Source organism: Grammomys surdaster, unplaced genomic scaffold (assembly GCF_004785775.1).
Source record: "Grammomys surdaster isolate TR1022 unplaced genomic scaffold, NIH_TR_1.0 124565, whole genome shotgun sequence".
NCBI classification, from domain to species: domain Eukaryota; kingdom Metazoa; phylum Chordata; class Mammalia; order Rodentia; family Muridae; genus Grammomys; species Grammomys surdaster.
In genome coordinates, this window is record NW_021619544.1 from 160271 (window position 1) to 177777 (window position 17507).

Here is a 17507-nt window from a genome sequence, read left to right on the forward strand (position 1 = left end):
TATTTTGATAAAATTTATAATGAGATCTTTCATCTAAAGTGATTTATATAATCTCAGACTTCACTGCCCTAAATTGAGATAAAGATATTATGTATTACATTATTTTCATCACCAATTTTTTTCACTGAATGAAACATATTTCATAATGAGATGGTGTGTTTTCATATAAAGTTCAAGGGCTTTGTACACCAGTCACAATATGAACCCCATAGTCCTCTTCATATATAGGATTCTATTCAGTATGCTATCCTATATTCTGAATATCTTCAAAGAACATTGTAAAGCTATAACAAAATCTCAAGCTTCTGTGATTGACATCAAAACTTTGCAATACTCTATCTATGCTCCACACTCTACTAACCTTCAATCTTGTTTCTCTTTTCAAATCAACGCCATTTATTGCATCAGTAGTCTATGATATTTCAAATCCCATCCAAGGCAATTTAACAACTTGCTGATGTCTTAGTTTCTGTTGATATAACAAAACAACATAGTCAAAAGGGATATATGAGAAAAGTGTTATTACCCTATGTACATTTGTCACAGTTAACTGAATGAAAACAATACAAGAAAATGAATGTAGGAACTCAATGAGAATCCTTGAAATAATGCGGGTTACGGGCTTCATGTCCATGCTGTCTACATTCTTCTTCTTATACCTTCCTGAACAACTTGCTTATAGGTGGCACTGTCCATAAGTAGCAGAGTCACCTTATATTAATCATTCATTAGGAACATTCCTTAAAAATATACCTACCTGTCAAAGTGATGGTAGCCACTGCTCGATTGAGATTCCATATTTTTGTTATGTTTAGGTTTGTATGCTCATGAATGAAACCATTTTCCACCAAAACATACTAACTGGTAATACTTTATGGAGTGCTACTTTGTGGTGTAAATACTATCTTTATGTACTATTTAAACTTTTATGATTTAGGAATACTTTGTGAAGCAAAGCAAAACAGATATGTTGAGTATTATCTAATATTTTAAAAGTATCAGTTTATCTTTTTACTTCTGAAGAATATTTGAATCTGGTCTAACTAAAAGAATGTAATACTTTTTGGACAAAGATACATCCTAGCAACCCTACACTAGAAGCCAAAATGGAGAAGACCACAACAACAACCATTACCATGCCCCTGGTGCCGTGGTAGACAGTAAGGAAGGTGATTCATACACTGTAGAAGACCAACGTTGGCTTCACTGAATCTTTCAGGAAGGTTGCTAATCAAGAAAACCACAATGAAGCTCCCCAGAGCCAAGGAGCCCAAGTATCCAAGGACAAAGTGGAAGGCAATGACTGAACATTTGTTAAAAATAATGATGGTCTTCCCATGTTCAGATTATATATCTCTGTCAACAACCAGATTCCACAGACGGCCAGTTAGATTAGGATACAAATGGGAATGACCAAGTTAGGTGTCCCTGAGAATAGCATCCCTCTCATCCTTCTTCCTGGAATAGTGAGCTTGAAAGCCATGACTTCAATTATAGTTTTGGCCAACACTGTAGAAACAGCCACAGTGAAAAATATTCCAAATGTGGTCTGTTGCAGGATGCAGGTAGCCTGGTTGCTATGTCCAATGAAGAGCAATGAGCAGAGAAAACAGAAGCTGGGAGAGATTAGCAGGATGTAGCTGAGAATGCGGTTATTGGCCTTCACAATGGGAGTATCCTTGTGCTTCACAAAAGTGATGAGTATAAGAACCATGAGGGCAAAGAAGGACAGGGCCACGAAGCCTAGAGCCATTCCCAATGGATCTTCATGAGCCAGAAATGACACAGCTCTTTGGAGGCATTGGGTTTGCTCAAAATTGGCATATTTATCATATGGACACCTTACATACTGCTCCATATCTGCTGGTGAACAACAACAAACCCTTATAACATTCATAATTATTAACTTAATAACTGAGTATTTTTATTATTCAAAAGATCCTTCAGCAAATATTTTGGTTTCGAGCATCTATTCCATTTCTTTTTGCTGCAGGGAGCACTGATGTAAGGCTGCTCTGTATTAACCTATGCTTTGTGATGTATCAAAACACCATCATGGAGAATGGAGGAGAAAACATGCTTATTAACTAAAAAATAAAGAAATAAAAATAGGTTGTTTTACTACATTGTGAATAATAATATGCATAAACTCAGATGATTTAATTCTCCAAACCTTAATCTCACTACCCACTGTTTTATGCCATATCCAGACCTCGCTGTCAAAGTCAGTTGATGAAATGCGTTATGCACTTTGTTAGCCTTGAGGGTTGTGCCAATTGTCTGTATCTTCTAATATGTACAAGAACATAAATTTCCTCATTCAAATACTGTTTTTATAAACCAGTATTTCCATTATTAAAGCTATATGGCTCATAGACCTGTACAGGTCCCCTTCACTGTGGTAAGATCTCTTTTCTCCCTAACTACACATTCCAAGCTAGATGGCATGAAGAATACACACATTCACATTCAACACTCTTTCCTGAGCTGGGCTGTGATTGCTGATGAGCACTATCACATCTCTGGGTTCATTCTCGAAATCTTAACGCTTGTTCTAATTCTTTTATAGCAAATACTCCATCCTTTAGGCCTTCTCAGCTCTTAAAATGTTTTTCATTAAACAGCAACTATTAGCCTGAGCATCTGGTCTTTGTCACAAACCAAATTGGACAATAGGAAGGAAAGATTGTGGAATGAGCATGTAGTCAAGTTACTTTGTACAAAAAATCAAGGAAGATCAAACATACACAAAGACTATGCCTAAAATATTGTTTTAAAAATGGTTACAGACGTCTGTCTCCCCTAAGGTTTTCTACAAAATATAAAATTATAAACCATGATATTATGAGAGAAATGAGTTGTTTGTATGAGATATTGCAGCTTATTTACATGGTCTAAAAAATGTTGATACTATTCAAATGAAAGGCAACCTGGTTTCTGGTTGAGCACCGACTGGAAACTGTCAGAGACCCTGCAAGGTTTCCTGCAAGGGATGGCATGAATTTGGCCACACTCTCAGTCTCCAGGCTCCTAACACAAGGACACAGCCCTCTATAGATATGGGTCCTTTATTTATGTCCTAGCTCCTCCACAGGTAGAGAACTACAGGGCACAGAACCTCCAGACAGATCTCTGTATTAATGAGGTACATAAAGGCCAGAGGGGCATAGCCAATTAAGCATTCCTTCCCAGTCCCTCCTCCTTGCAAAAGGTATTTAACCTCAGGCTAGCCCTAAGGTAACTGGGGTACGGTTTATCATCTACTTTCCACCATGACAACAAACATCTTAAAACCATGGTGGTTTCTCTTCTTCAGGATCCACCATGGGGATCAGTGGAGCAGGCCTTTGTCTACAGAGCCTCTGTCTAATCTCCTGCAGAAGACCTCTCAATGTTCCCAGCCACAGAGACCTCCTACCAAAACAAGCCAAGCAAGCAAGAACAACAGCTGCCAAGCCAAGAACTCTCATCCCTTTCTCTCCACTTCTGCCATGGGCCAATCCAACCCTTACAGCCCCACTAGAATAGAAAACTATTCTAGTCATCACTTAAGTCTTTTATGATAAAACTCTTCCCTTTTATTTTAAATTTGAACTCATTTTGTAGAATGTTAAGACATGTTTTCACCAAAAATTCCAGTAATACTCTTACAAAAATATTGTGCCCTATTAAATACTATCCTTGTGAATAATATATACCCATTTAAAACTCATTACAAAGTTTTGTAGTGTAGGAAACTTTCCACTGAAAGAATAATCTCTAACATGTATGTGAGTTTCACAAGAGCCACTTAAAACATCACATTGAGCTTTGTACAAGGAGATAAATATGGACCAATTTGCATTCTCCTACATGCAGACCACCAGTTAGACCAGCACCATTTGTTGAAGATGCTTTCTTTATTCAACTGTATAGTTTTGGCTTCTTCATCAAAGATCAAGTGTCCATAGAAGTGTGAGTTTATTTCTGGGTCTTAAATTCTATTGCATTGATCGACATGTCTGTCTCTAAACCAAAACCATGCATTTTTTTTTACCATTATTGTTCTGTAGTACAGCCTGAGGTCTGGGATGGTGATTTCCCCAGAGGTTCTTTTATTGTTGAGAATCATTTTTTAATTTCCTGGAATTTTTTTTTTACTCCATGGGAAGTTGAGAATTGCTCTTTCAATGTCAGTGAAGATTTGAGATGGACTTTTGATGGAGATTACATTGAATCTGTAGATTGCTTTTGGCAAGATGGCCACTTTCACTATGTTAACCCTACCAACCCATGAGCATGGAAGATCTTTCTATCTTCTGAGATCTTCTTAGATTTCTTTCATCAGGATCTTGAAGTTCTTGTCAGACAGATTTTTCAATTGCTTAGTAAGAGTTACCCCAAGATATTTTATATTATTTGTGACTATTGTGAAAGGTATTGTTTCTTTAATTTCTTTTTCAGCCCATTTATCCTGTGTATAGAGGAAGGCTACTGAGTCGTTTGAGTCAATTTTATATCCAACAACTTTGCTGAAGCTGTTTGTCTGATGTAGAGGTTCTCTAGTACATTTTTAGGGTTGCTTATATATACTATCATATAATGTGCAAACAGTGATACCTTGACTTCTTCCTTTCCAATTTGTATTCCTTTTACCTTTTTTGTTGTTGTTGTCTAATTGTTCTAGGTAGAACGTTGAGTACTATATTGAATAGCATAGGGAGAGAATAGGGAGAGAGTGGGCAGCCTTGTCTTTTCCCTGATTTTAGTGGGATTGCTTCAATTTGTCTCCATTTAATCTGATGTTGGTTGTTGGCTTGCTGTGTGTTGCTTTTATTATGTTTAGGTATTGGCCTTGGATTCCTGTTCCTTACAAGACTTTTAACATGAAGGGGTGCTGTATTTTGTCAAAGGCTTTTGAATGAGGTAACCCAGACATAAAGGACATACATGGTATGTACTCACTGATAAGTGGATATTAACCAAAAAGTTCAGAATACCCATGATACAACTCACAGACAATATGAAGTTTAAGAAGAAGGCCTGAGTATAGGTGCTCTAATTCGCACTTAGAACGTGGAACAAAATAATCACTAGAAGCAGAAGAATGGAGGGGACAGGGTGGGAGTGGGTCAGGGGAAGGAAAAGGGGGACAGAATCAAGTATGGGGGGAACAGAAGAGAAGCCCAGAGGGCCAGGAGAATGATTAGAAACATGCAGGAGCATGATTTGGGCAACGGGGAAAACCACTAAAAAGCCCCAGACACTAGCTATGTGGGAGGCTCCCAGGACCCAATGGGGATGATGTTAGCCAAAATGCCTAAAAGAAGAAAGAGAACCTGAAAAGGTTTATTTACCTCCAGTAAATAAACATGGCCCTGAGTTGAGGAACAGGACCACCTACCAATCTCAAAATTTTTAACCCAGAATTGTTTCTGTCTAAAGAAAATGCAGAGACAAAAAGTGGATCCAAGACTGAAGGAAAGGCCATCTAAAGACCACCTCAGCTTAGCATCCATCCCAGGCACAGACACCAAACTCTGACTATGCTGCTGATGCCAAGATGTGCTTGCAGACAGGAACTTGGCATGCCTGTCCTCTGAGAGGCTCTGTCAGCACCTGACTGAGACAGATGTAGATACATACAGCCAGCCATTGGACTGACCCCAGGGACTCCTATGGAAAACTTAGGGGAAGGACTGAAGGAGATGAAGGGGATTGCAATGCCATAGGAAGTACAAGAGTATCAAATAACTGGAGACCTCAGATTGTCCAGGGACTGAACCACCAACCAAAGAGCACACATGGGCTGGTTCTTGGCCCACACTACATATGTAACTGGGCACTGCCTTGCCTGGCCTTACTGGGAAAAAATGGACTAGGTCCAGTGAAGGCCTGATGCCCCAGAGAAGGTGTATGCTAAAGGAGTAAGGTGGGAGTGGCTGGGGGGAGGTCAGAGAACCCTAAAGAATAAAAATAAAAATAACAAAACATCACATTGATAAATCTAAATATAATGAAATGCAAAAAATGTTTACCTTCTGACAGTCAATGAATAATCCTTTGGGTTCTGCCATTTTCTTAGACTCTACTTATTGAAGAATGAGATCATGGAAGGCATGGCCTATAGCATACACAGCATTATGCAAATTGCAACCTTCTTCAATCAGGACTATATCAAATATATGGTGTGCTAACCATTCCACTGTGTTGTTAAACATAAAATGTTCCATTTTGCTATGGTTCTTCTTAGAGATTGAACAATTAAAATAATTTCACTCCAGCATAGTCTGAGAAATATCTATTGGTTATTTGGAAGCATTCATTGTTTGTATAAAATTTGCTAAAGTTACCAGTCCTAACATTGTGGTGTGCAAAAGTGACAGTTCCATGGAAGAAATCAAGGCTGAAATCTCTTTTACTTGTGATGACATCCCATTGTGAGGCTGTGATCCAGATTCTCTGTTCACCTAAATATGCCCATCTTCTGAAGCTGACTTCTAGAGTAGAGTTCATTTGACCATAAATGATAGCGACCTTGACTGTTGATGTCATAATTTGTTTATTATATATCTTAGCCCTTGTCATGTATATCTGCATATTTTCTGGGATATTCACAAAAGCTAAACAGATCCCATGTTTTTGCATTTGGTCTCTTGAGTCTAAGAAACTGAGTGCCCTGGCTATCATTTGAGAAGACCAGTTCTATCCAAGTCCATCTAAAATGAAGCATCAAGGAGACCATGCCTTGGGACAAACGTGTGTCCTGGAGAACACGTGGACATGGGGAAACTCATCATGGTCATTAACGTTAGGATTAAATTGTCCAAAGAAAACTAAAGGGTACAGAAGAGAGGATGAAATATCCACATGAGGAATGTGGCTGTAAGGAAGTTTAGACTTATATACAATTAATGTTACTTATCTTTCAGGACTCCTATTAAGGATAGTAAGATTACACTATAAATAACATGTATCATTCCTGTTAGATTCTAGAGTATTCCTGAGAAATCCCAGTGTTCTGGAAAACAGTTTTTCCTGTTTGCTCAGTACATGTATGATCTGAAGTTTTAAATCCTTTATAAAATATGTAAAATAACACACACACACACAGAAACACACACACACACAACCATGCTTACCAACTTTTCTCCCTAGGCACTATGAATGGAATAAAAAAGTTGCTAACTCATCCAGTGTCACACATTCTCACCTTTGGTAGTCTAGAATCAATTGCCAGTTTTAAGGATGTTGTCCACAATTGTTCTGTAAGGTTTACAAAACATGTTGACCATCTTTGACAGTTATAATTAATAAAATTAAAATTACCATTTTGATCTGAATATACTTTATCCAGAATTCCCAATGTGTCTTCACACAGGCGAACAATGAGGGAGAATATCAAAGACGTGTTGGGTAAAAGATAAGGATTCTTGTTGATCTCATCAGTAGCAAAATAATTTACCAAAAAAAAAAAACCCTCATATCTTCTTGCTGATATTCTAAAAGAAGTCATAGGAATGATTAAGGAGGATGCTTTAAATATGAAATTTTATCAACAATTGCAGTAAATTTTGTACTATGAAACATGCTAAGTGTCTATGTACATGCTACCTATTCTGAAGTAACTTGGGCTATTAGAGATGTTTAGAGTTGAACACACCTTAAAATTTTTCCCAAATAGGTCACTCTGATATGATAATATTTATATGTGTGAAAATCCATAAAGAACTTCTTATATCTCTGAATGTTATCAATGAACTAGATTACAGTCCTAGAGAATGACAGCTACACAATAGTCTTTGAGTTATATATCCACAGAATATGGCATCTTCAATATTTTGAGGTCTCCAAGTCAACTTCAAATTCATAGCCTCTTGTTTCAATGTCTGAGATACACACATGATCGTCTGAGTGTCTCCAAAGGTCTTGTTTCACTTCTCCAGCCTTGCCCTCTGTAGTGTTCTAGGGTCTGGTGAATTCCACTCCACTGCTGCTGCTGTTCTTGGTGGTCATCCCACAGGACTGGCATCTCCAGTACTCTGTGAACTTCTGTTGCAGCTAGGCTTCACCAATAGTCTCTCATTGGCTCTATTCATGATGTCAAAACTCAACTTCTTCGAATGACCCCTTCAGGCCTGGGCCACAAAGTACAACTGGAACTGCACCTTCACAAATGGCCTTCCCTGGCATCTCACAGTGCCAAGCCTCAGCTGCTCTCCATGACCCCATCTTACCTAAAAAACCTTACCACCATGGTGATTCTTATACACTATCAAGTCCAGTTGTAGCAAAAGGTACAATCTTGGCTATCTCTAGAATACAGTTCTTTGTAATCTCAGAAAAACACTTTCCAGAAGATTTCACCTCATTGATTCTGGTCTCTTTTTTATTGGATGTTTTATTTACATTTCAGATGTTATCCTCTTTCTCCATTCCCCCACCTACCCAGAAGCCGACTATACATCTCTCTTCCTGCTTCTATGAGAATGTGCTCTCACTCACTCACTCATTCCCACCTCCCTGCCCTTGAATTCACCCACACTGGGGCATCCAGCCTTCATGAGATCAAGGATCTCCTCTCCCACCTATGCTTAGCAAGGCCATCCTCCCCTATGTATACAGCTAGAGCCATGGATCCCTTCCTATGTGCTCCCAGGCTGGTGGTTTAGACCCTGGGAGCTCTGGTTGGTTGGTATTGTTACTTTCCCCATGGGGCCACAAACCCTTTCAGCTCCTTTAGTCTTCTTTCTAACTCCTCCATTGGGAAAACCATGATCAGTTCAATGGTTAGCTGTGAGTTTCTGCCTCTGTATATGTCAGGCTCTGGCAGACCTCTAAAGAGACAGCTATATCAGGGTCCTATCAGCATGCACTTCCTGGCATCCACATCAGCATCTACCTTTGGTGATAGCACATGGGACAGAAACCCAGGTGGAACAGTTTCCAGATGACCCCTCCTTCAGTTTCTCTCTCACACTTTGTCTCCATATTTGCTCCCATGAGTATTTTTTACTCCTTCTAAGAAGGACAGAAGCACCCACACTTTGGTCTTCCTTTGTCATGAGCTTCATGTGATCTGTGAGTTGTATCTTAGATATTCCGAGCTATTGGGCTAATATCCTATAATCAGTGAGTGCACACCATGTGTGGTTTCTTTGTGGTTGGGTTACCTCACTCAGGATGATATTTTCTAGTTACATCCATTTGCCTAAGAATTTCACAAATTCATTATTTTTAATAGCTGATTAATTCTCCATTGTGTAAATGTAGGACATTTTCTGTATTCATTACTCTGTTGAAGTTCTGGGTTCTTTCCAGCTTCTGGCTACAATAAATAAGACTGCTATGAACAAAGAGGAGCATATGTCCTTGTTATATGTTAGAGCATCTTCTGGGTACCAATTCTGGTCCCTTCTTAATCATCACTAATTTCTTAGTTCCAGCTAACCAACATCAATTGTCCCACATGTCCCTTCTATTCTTGCCTTGAAAGCCAGAGCAACATGGCCACAGCTGCCTAGTTCTACTGCTTGCTGGGACTGGAATATGTCCTCCACACTATTCTATTGCCAGCTTTCTGTTCCCAACTTCCTCAATCCTGGAACTTCCTCTGTAGACTGAGCTTGAACACAGAGATCTACATGGCTATGTCTCCTGAATGCTGGGATTAAAGGTATGTACCATTGGGTTTGGGTTTAAGTTTTTCAGAACCTCAAACTTGTTCTGTCCCAGGGTGGCCTTGAACTCAAAGATCTGCTTGGCTTTGTTTCCTGGGATTAAATCTGTATACCACCATGCCTGGGCCTAAGCTTTTCATGACCACTATTCCTCAACATCTGGATCAAAACCATGTGTCTTTCAGGCTCAAAATCTAGATCACAAGTGAGACCTCTATTTCTGGATTGTAGTTCATTCTAGATTATAAAAGTCCAAACTATTCGTTATTCAACTGCAAACATAAATAATAATCTTATCTGGGTGGGATCTTGCCATGAGATCAGGACTCCCTTAATCTCTTTACTTTCTTGAACACAGAATTCAGCTGCATTTTACATCCTGAGCTCCTTTTATTATTACTTGAATCATATATTTTGTATTTTTTTTCTTTTTAAACTTGCTCTGCCTAATAAGAATACTCTTTGTAAAACTAAACCAGAAAACAAAGTCTCTCTTGGGTTTTTTAAAGACTTCCTTTGTCAATTCAATTAATATAAGTCTCTTTACCTTAGCCTTAGGTAGATTTTTCAGACAAGAACAAAAAGCTGTCACATCCCCCACCAGTATACAACAAAAACGATCTCTAGGCCACATTCTCAAAATTTTGTTCACTGAAACCACTTGGGCCAGATATACATAGTTCAAATCACTCTCCGCAACAAAGTCTTCCATATTCTTATTAGGATAGTCCATTAAGCCCCACTTAAAGCAAATCCACATTCTTCCAAACAAAAGCATGGTCAGGCCTATCATAGTAATATCCCAGTCCTGGTACCAGCTTCTGGCTTAGTTAGGGTTTTGCTGCTTTGAAAAGACACCATTACCAAGGCAACACTTATAAGGAAAAAATTTACTTGAGGCTGGCTTACAGGTTCAGAATTTCAGACCACTATCATCAAGGCAAGAGCATGGCAGCATCCAGGCATGCATGGTGCAAGAGGAGCTGAGAGTCCTGCATCTTCATCTGAAGACCACTAGGAAAAGATTGCCTCCCATGTGGTTAGTAAGAGGGTCTCATTGCCTGACCCTACCCCCACAGAGACACACTTCCTTCAACCTGCCACACCTACTCCAACAAGGCCATACCTCCTAGCAGTGTGATTTCCTGAGTCAAGCATATTCAAACCACCACTGTTCAAAGTATGAAATTTTCTATTTAATTGCAGTTAACTTTGTACAGTACATCCTAAATTTCTGTGTAAATTCTATCCTTCCTAAAATAAGAAAAATGAGGAAAATGAGGAAATTAGAGATCTTTAGAGGTGAATACAATTTCAGATCATACACATAGGATATTCTGATGTAATAATTTTTATATTTTTGAAAATCTATAAAGAGCTATTTTTATCTCTGAAAGCCATGCATGAACTAGATTATACGCCTAGATAATACAGAAAATTGTATTGCTATACAATAGCCTTGGAGTTTAAAGCCCACAGAAACATAAAAATATGCCATGGACTATACATGAAATGTATGGCTCATTCCCCTTAAAATGTTCATTATTTTAAATTTCCTTTATGTATCAAACATATTAATCATATTAAGTATTTTAAGAATCAAATAATACAAGAAGATATTTAATTGAGCTTTTCTATTCATATCATTTGGTACTCTAAAAATATCAATAACACATATTGAATAATAACCATAATTCAGGATCCTACTGAGTACTAAATTATTTTTCAAATCATACAAAATATTCTTTGGAAATTAAATATAGTAAAATAGCATAAAATATTAAAGAGAGGATCATTAAGAAATATATTCAAATGCCATTATGTGATACCACCTGACACAGATTGAGAGTATTCAAAATGTATTATATGCCTGATTAAATTGTCTAATTAACAGTTTTCTTTAAAAAAAAGATCATACAGGTTTCTATGAGAGATTTTATTTAATCAGTAAAAAAATTTTACAAATACCAAAATAGAAAAAATGATTTGAAGTTAAAAATAAAAATGTTAATTTCATTGTTATTAAAATCTAACTAGTCATAGTCCAAAGAGCTGGTTGTTGGACCTGGGCACATATGTAACAGAAGACTTCCTTGTCTGGCCTCAATGAAAGAGGATGAAACTAATCCTGTAGAGACTTGATTTCCATGGAAGAGGTATGCTGGGGGAGTGGGAGGTAGAGTGGCTGGAGGAGTGAGGGTAGAGTGTAGGGAGAGGAATGAGTTGGGAGAGCACCCTCTCAAAGGCCAAGGGGAGGGGGAGAGGGTGAAGAATTCTGGAAGGAGGAACATTTATAATTTAAATAAATAAAATAATTAATTAAATAAAGAAAATGCTAATTTCATACACAGTGAGAAAAACTATCAATAATGATGTTTCCATAATGTTTGTAGAATATGCTTTTAATATTCTCAAATGTTAATGTCTATCAAACATGGTAGTTATTTTAAGATACATTTCATCTATATTTATATATCCATTTCAAAATATATAAAATAATACAATTTACCACATAACCAGACTGTTATCCTTTAGGCTCATTTACACATCAATTCGATGTTACCTTTTAATGTGAATTTTACTATGTCAATTTACTAAAAAGAGTTATCAGACTTTTCTAGCACCTGAGTCTTCCTAATTCTTTGTCAGTATTTAAGTGATGTCTGAGCACTGAGATCTATTCTCCATATGAAATGTGTTCATCTGTCCCAGCACAGTCTCCCAGTGCTTCTGTTACTATTACCAATTACCTCACATCAGAAGCCACAAACACCAAACATGTTCTACTGCTCAGATTTGCATTTGTCAGTTGAGAGTATAGAGCTAAGGTTTTCTTTAAAAACCATAACTGTTCATATATTTGTAATTATAACCCTTATTACTGCATAAAAAAGGGTCATTAATGAGAATTTCCATTATTTTTGTAATGAGGTGGGGAATCACATAGGATTCATCAGAAATGAAGTTCCTACTGACCTAATGCCCAGAAATAATAATGTGAAGCAAACATCAGTTTCAAAGTGTGTACAGTGTACTGTGGCTAACAGTTGGAAAATTTATTCTTAAAATACCAAAGAGGTGCAAGTTAAATAAGAGATGTGGTGAAAGCCTGTTAGAAAAGAACAGGAATCCTCAGCTTATGAAAGAAAGAAGTCCCAGACACATTGAATAGCTGAAAGGTGAGTGATTTCAACACCACTTCCCTCATGATCTGAAGCCACTACTGATATCATCTCACACTTGGGATCTGAGCACTGTGTAGACATATTGAGAAGATGTTCTAATCCCCAAGAAGTACAACAATTCTCCTAAAATTCCTCTAATGTTATATTGATAATGACCCAAATCTGTGACTGGGCATGTGTACAAATGAATCAAAATACTACTACTCTGGTAACAGAATCTCAAGCCTAGCAGCTTTTTTCCATATTCAATGTCAACTCCAGAATGACAAAAGGAGCCCATATAGAGACTATTTTTAAAAGCAATGTATATTCACAAGTATATATGTAATATTATACATATAATCATGAACATTAGACATACACATATTTCAATGTATGAATGTATGCCAAACTGTGAAAGACCAAAATTAAAAATCCCTTTAATGAAGGCCTGTAAATGCATGCACATATAGGAATCCTTGGCAGATACTTGAAGATAGGCAGTGATGTAGCCTCTTCATATTGAGCTGTTGATAGTGGTGTGAATTGTGAATTCAAGGTAGATCAAGACATCTTGTGCAATGATATCTTTCAACATATGAAATCCAGAAAAAGGAAAAAAAAAAGAATCCAGTCTGTCTTGCTGTCCATTTTTGTAAAATGGAGCCCAGAGTACTAAAAGCAAAGTAAATTGACACATTTGAAAGTATTAAAATAGTTATTTATGTGATAATTAAATTTTAGTGGTTCCTAGTGTTACAGTGGGAAGAACAGGACAGAATCCCACAGTTGGGATTGTACATGGCTACATATATCTAAATCATGAAATTGAAGCAAGAAATAAAATTAATGAGATACCTAAAATTTATAATATAATCATAAAAATTTTCATCTATGGGTTCCTTTTCTGTGAAAAGAACAAAACCACAGTCACTTCTCAAATCTCTATCGTTATCTTCATTATTCTATATCCTCCAAAAGCAACTGAGTTCAGGCAAACTGCACAAGATGAGAGAATACTTCAAGAGCAAGGAGGAAATCATGAAAGCACACTGCTTCATTTCTTCATTTCTACAAGAATCTAAGTTGTGAAATCAGAATTTTTATGCAGACAAACATCACACACACACACATTTATACCTATGTGTCAGATGTGTCTATTTTAAGGCTATTGCTATAGGGATAACCACTTAATTATATCCTATAGTTCCTTACCTGTCATCCTGTACCATGTTCCCTAGATGCATCTGGAAAATTCTAGCCTCAAGCTCTGCATTTGAGGTCTGAAAACTTTGGTCAACACATTTCTGAAAACATGTTGTGAAGATCATGTTCTCTATCCGCAGGTGTCATGATTTCTTTTCATATCCATGGCATTCACTCCAGGGACAATCTTCTCCTGAGCAGCTTGGGCTGGACCATGTGTCAACAGACATATGTATGAACACAACTGGCAATCATGATGATGAAATTAATTAGAACATTCATAGTAAGACAAGAATTGAGAGTGTCGTAGAGGTCTCATGTCACTCATACCTGGAGTTGAATCAGGAAACATTGTCTTCTTGTCAGTGTAGGGGAGGGCAGTCTCACATGAAACATTGAATCAGGAGTTGAGCATTCTCTCTGTTGTTCATATACTATTGTACCTTAGTCATTTTTGCAAAATCTCCTCAAACTTCCTGGGATTCCTATCATCTGAAGAACATGCCATTGTGCTAAATCTAGTAATGCCTTGAATTATACAGATGCAATACACATCCTGTCCAATATCAGTACCTATGCAGACATTCACCGAGTTATAATGTTGATGGTCTCTTACCTGATCTTCATTCCCTGCCAGTATCCAAAAAAAAAAAAAAAACAAAAAACAAAAACAAAATGAGAAATGAAAAGGGGCATATAAAAACTGACAGTGAGAAATTCAAAGAATAATTAGGTCTTGCTTCAAAGCCTATTCACGTTGTTCTCTGAAAGGCACCACCCAGCAGCTGACTCAGACAGATACAGACACCCACAGCCAAAAACAGTTGTTGGAGCTTGCAGACTCTTATGAAGGAACAGGAGGCAGGATTATGGGCCCCAAAGGAGATAGGAAAGACAAAACAGAGTCAACTAACCTGAACCCTCAGATTTCTAAGAGTCAGAACCACCAAAGGAAACACAGGCTAGACGTAGGCCTCCTCACACATAAGTAGCAGATATGCATCTTGGTCTTCACGTTTTGTTCCAAACCACTGGAACAGAGGCTATCCCAAAACCTGATACCTGTGTGTGTGGGATATATTCTACTACCTGGGCTGCCTTGTCTGGCCTCGGTAGGAAAGAAAGTGCCTAGCCTAGCAAGTCTTGAAATGCCAGGGTGGGAAGGATACTCAGGGGACCCCACTCACTCAGTAGAGAAGGAAAGGGGGGATTGGGGAAAGATTGTGGAAGGGGATGACCCACGGAGGGCCAAGGAGCAGGATAAAAAATGAATAAGTAAAAATATAAATTTTAATTTAATTTAAAAAAACTCAAGAGAAAGCACATGCAGAGGAGGATGAGCATCAAGGGGAACACACTTCCATTACTGGTTGAAGTGCAAACTGGTACAACTACTTTGGAAATCAATTTGGTGGTTTCTCAGAAAACTAAAAATAGTTCTACTTCAAGAACCAGCTGTACAACTCCTGAGCTTGCTCTACAATCCCACAAAGACACTTGCTCAACTATGTTCATAGCAGCATTATTCATAATAGTCAAAAACTAGAATTAAGCTGCATGTCCCTCAACTGAAAATGGATAAAGAACATGTGATACATCTACACAATGGGACACTATTCGTTTATGAAAAGCAAAGACATTATAAATTTTTCAATGGAATTTGCAAGTGAGTGTATAGATCATCAGGCTATCATCCTGACTGAGGTAAGTAAGTAGCAAAAGGGAATACACAGAATGTACTCACTTATAAGTTTGTTTTACTGTAGGGTTAGGGGGATCCCTTGTCTGCCCCACCACAGGGCTCAGGCAGCTCAGGGAGACAGATGCTGGAAGTTGGACTGTGCTTACGCCACGCATGTGTCAGGCAGGTATCAGGCTTTGGGGAAGCCACAGGACACCACTCCAGGGTTAGGGCCTCGCAGTCTGAGATCCCAAGGATGCAAGAGCTGGCTAGGGGGTCCCTGGGCGTGCAAAAAGGCCTAGGCAGTCTGGTTCTCAGGCTCTTGGGCACCCAGACTCTGCCAGGAGCCAGAGAAGAGCTGAGAACAGAGACTGGATCTGGTCAGGGGCCAAGGGCGAAAACTGGGGAGCTCCTGCTGTATCTCGCAGGAATGAATCCTTGGCTTGGTTGGCAGGTGGTTGGTTTAGCTTGGTGATCGTGGTTGGGAGCACTGAGAAGCCTTCTGCAGGAGATTAGATGGCAATTCTCTTTAGGTGAAGGCTTGCTCCATTGCTCACCACAGTGGATACCAATGAAAAAAAAAAGACAATCCTCGGTTTTAAGGCACTTATTGTCATGGCAGAAAGTGGATGAGTGAAACCATACCCCAGTTCTCAGGGCAGGCCTGAGGTTAAATATCTTTTGCTGTGAGGAATGTCTGGGAAGGGAAGTCTATTGGTTAAGCCTCCAGGCCTTTAGGTACCATTAAATTGGAGGTCTATCTTGAGGTTACCTGACCACAGGTCATGTTCTCTACCTACAGAGGGGTTTGGGGCATTTCCCTTACATGACTGAAGGACACAAATCCATGAAGAGCTGCAGCCTTATGCCAGGAGCGTAGTGTCATGGAACAAGGCAAAATGACTACCATCCCTTTAGGGTCACCAGCGTTTCCAACCTTAGCTCAACCAGGAACCAGGCTGCCTTTCATGGTCCTACGTATTAGCCATAAAATACAGGATGCCCATGGTACATTTCATAGACCCAAGGAGGCTGGACAGGAAGGAGGGCACAAGCGAGGTTGCTTGAGCCTCACTTAGAAGCAGCTATGATGGGAGGGAACTGGGTGGAAAAGAGGATCTGAATAACAGTGGAGGGATTGGGGTCATGTGTAAGGGGGATAAAGGGAAATGGCCAGATGGGATGGTCATGAGAAAGAATGAAAATCTGCAACTGATGGAGGGTGGTAGGGTGCATCTCCAGGAAAAAATGGAGAGCTGGGATAAGGGAGGTAACCAAGAATCAATGAGGGTGTCCTTAGGTGTGACTCACAGCAGTGGGAATATGGAGACTGGGGAGGCTGCCTCCTGTGCCCAGGCAAGAATCCTGGTGGAACCAGAGGGACATCAACCTACCTGTAGGGGTAGATGATTAATCTTCTCTAATCACCCCATAGGCAGTGGCAGAGTTCCTCTCTATCCATTCCAATGTTGTGGATTCTTGAATGAAAGACGCATACCCGCAGTCTTAAATTTAATATGTCCTAATCAGCTCAATGACTGGGCTGCTCCCAAACTCCCACATTGTTAACGCCTCTATTCCAATACTCATATTTCATCTTTGTTGCCCTTGACACAATGGAGGGAGTCCTCCTGGGACCACTCTTCCACAGGTCTTACCTGATTGTATGCTTTCTCTTCTGAAACTCTCACGCCTGGATCTTATTCCTTCCCTGACATGACTATTCTCATTCTCCTCCTGGTCCTCTTGCCCATGAATCCCTGCCTCTGTCTCTCTGCCCACTGGCCACCAGCCACT

General features: G+C 39.0%; 1 pseudogene; it reads right to left on the reverse strand.

The window, feature by feature from the left end:
- Positions 1-1094: 1094 nt before the first annotated feature.
- Positions 1095-13884, reverse strand: LOC114636602 (annotated as a pseudogene).
- Between the last annotated feature and the right edge of the window lie 3623 nt (positions 13885-17507).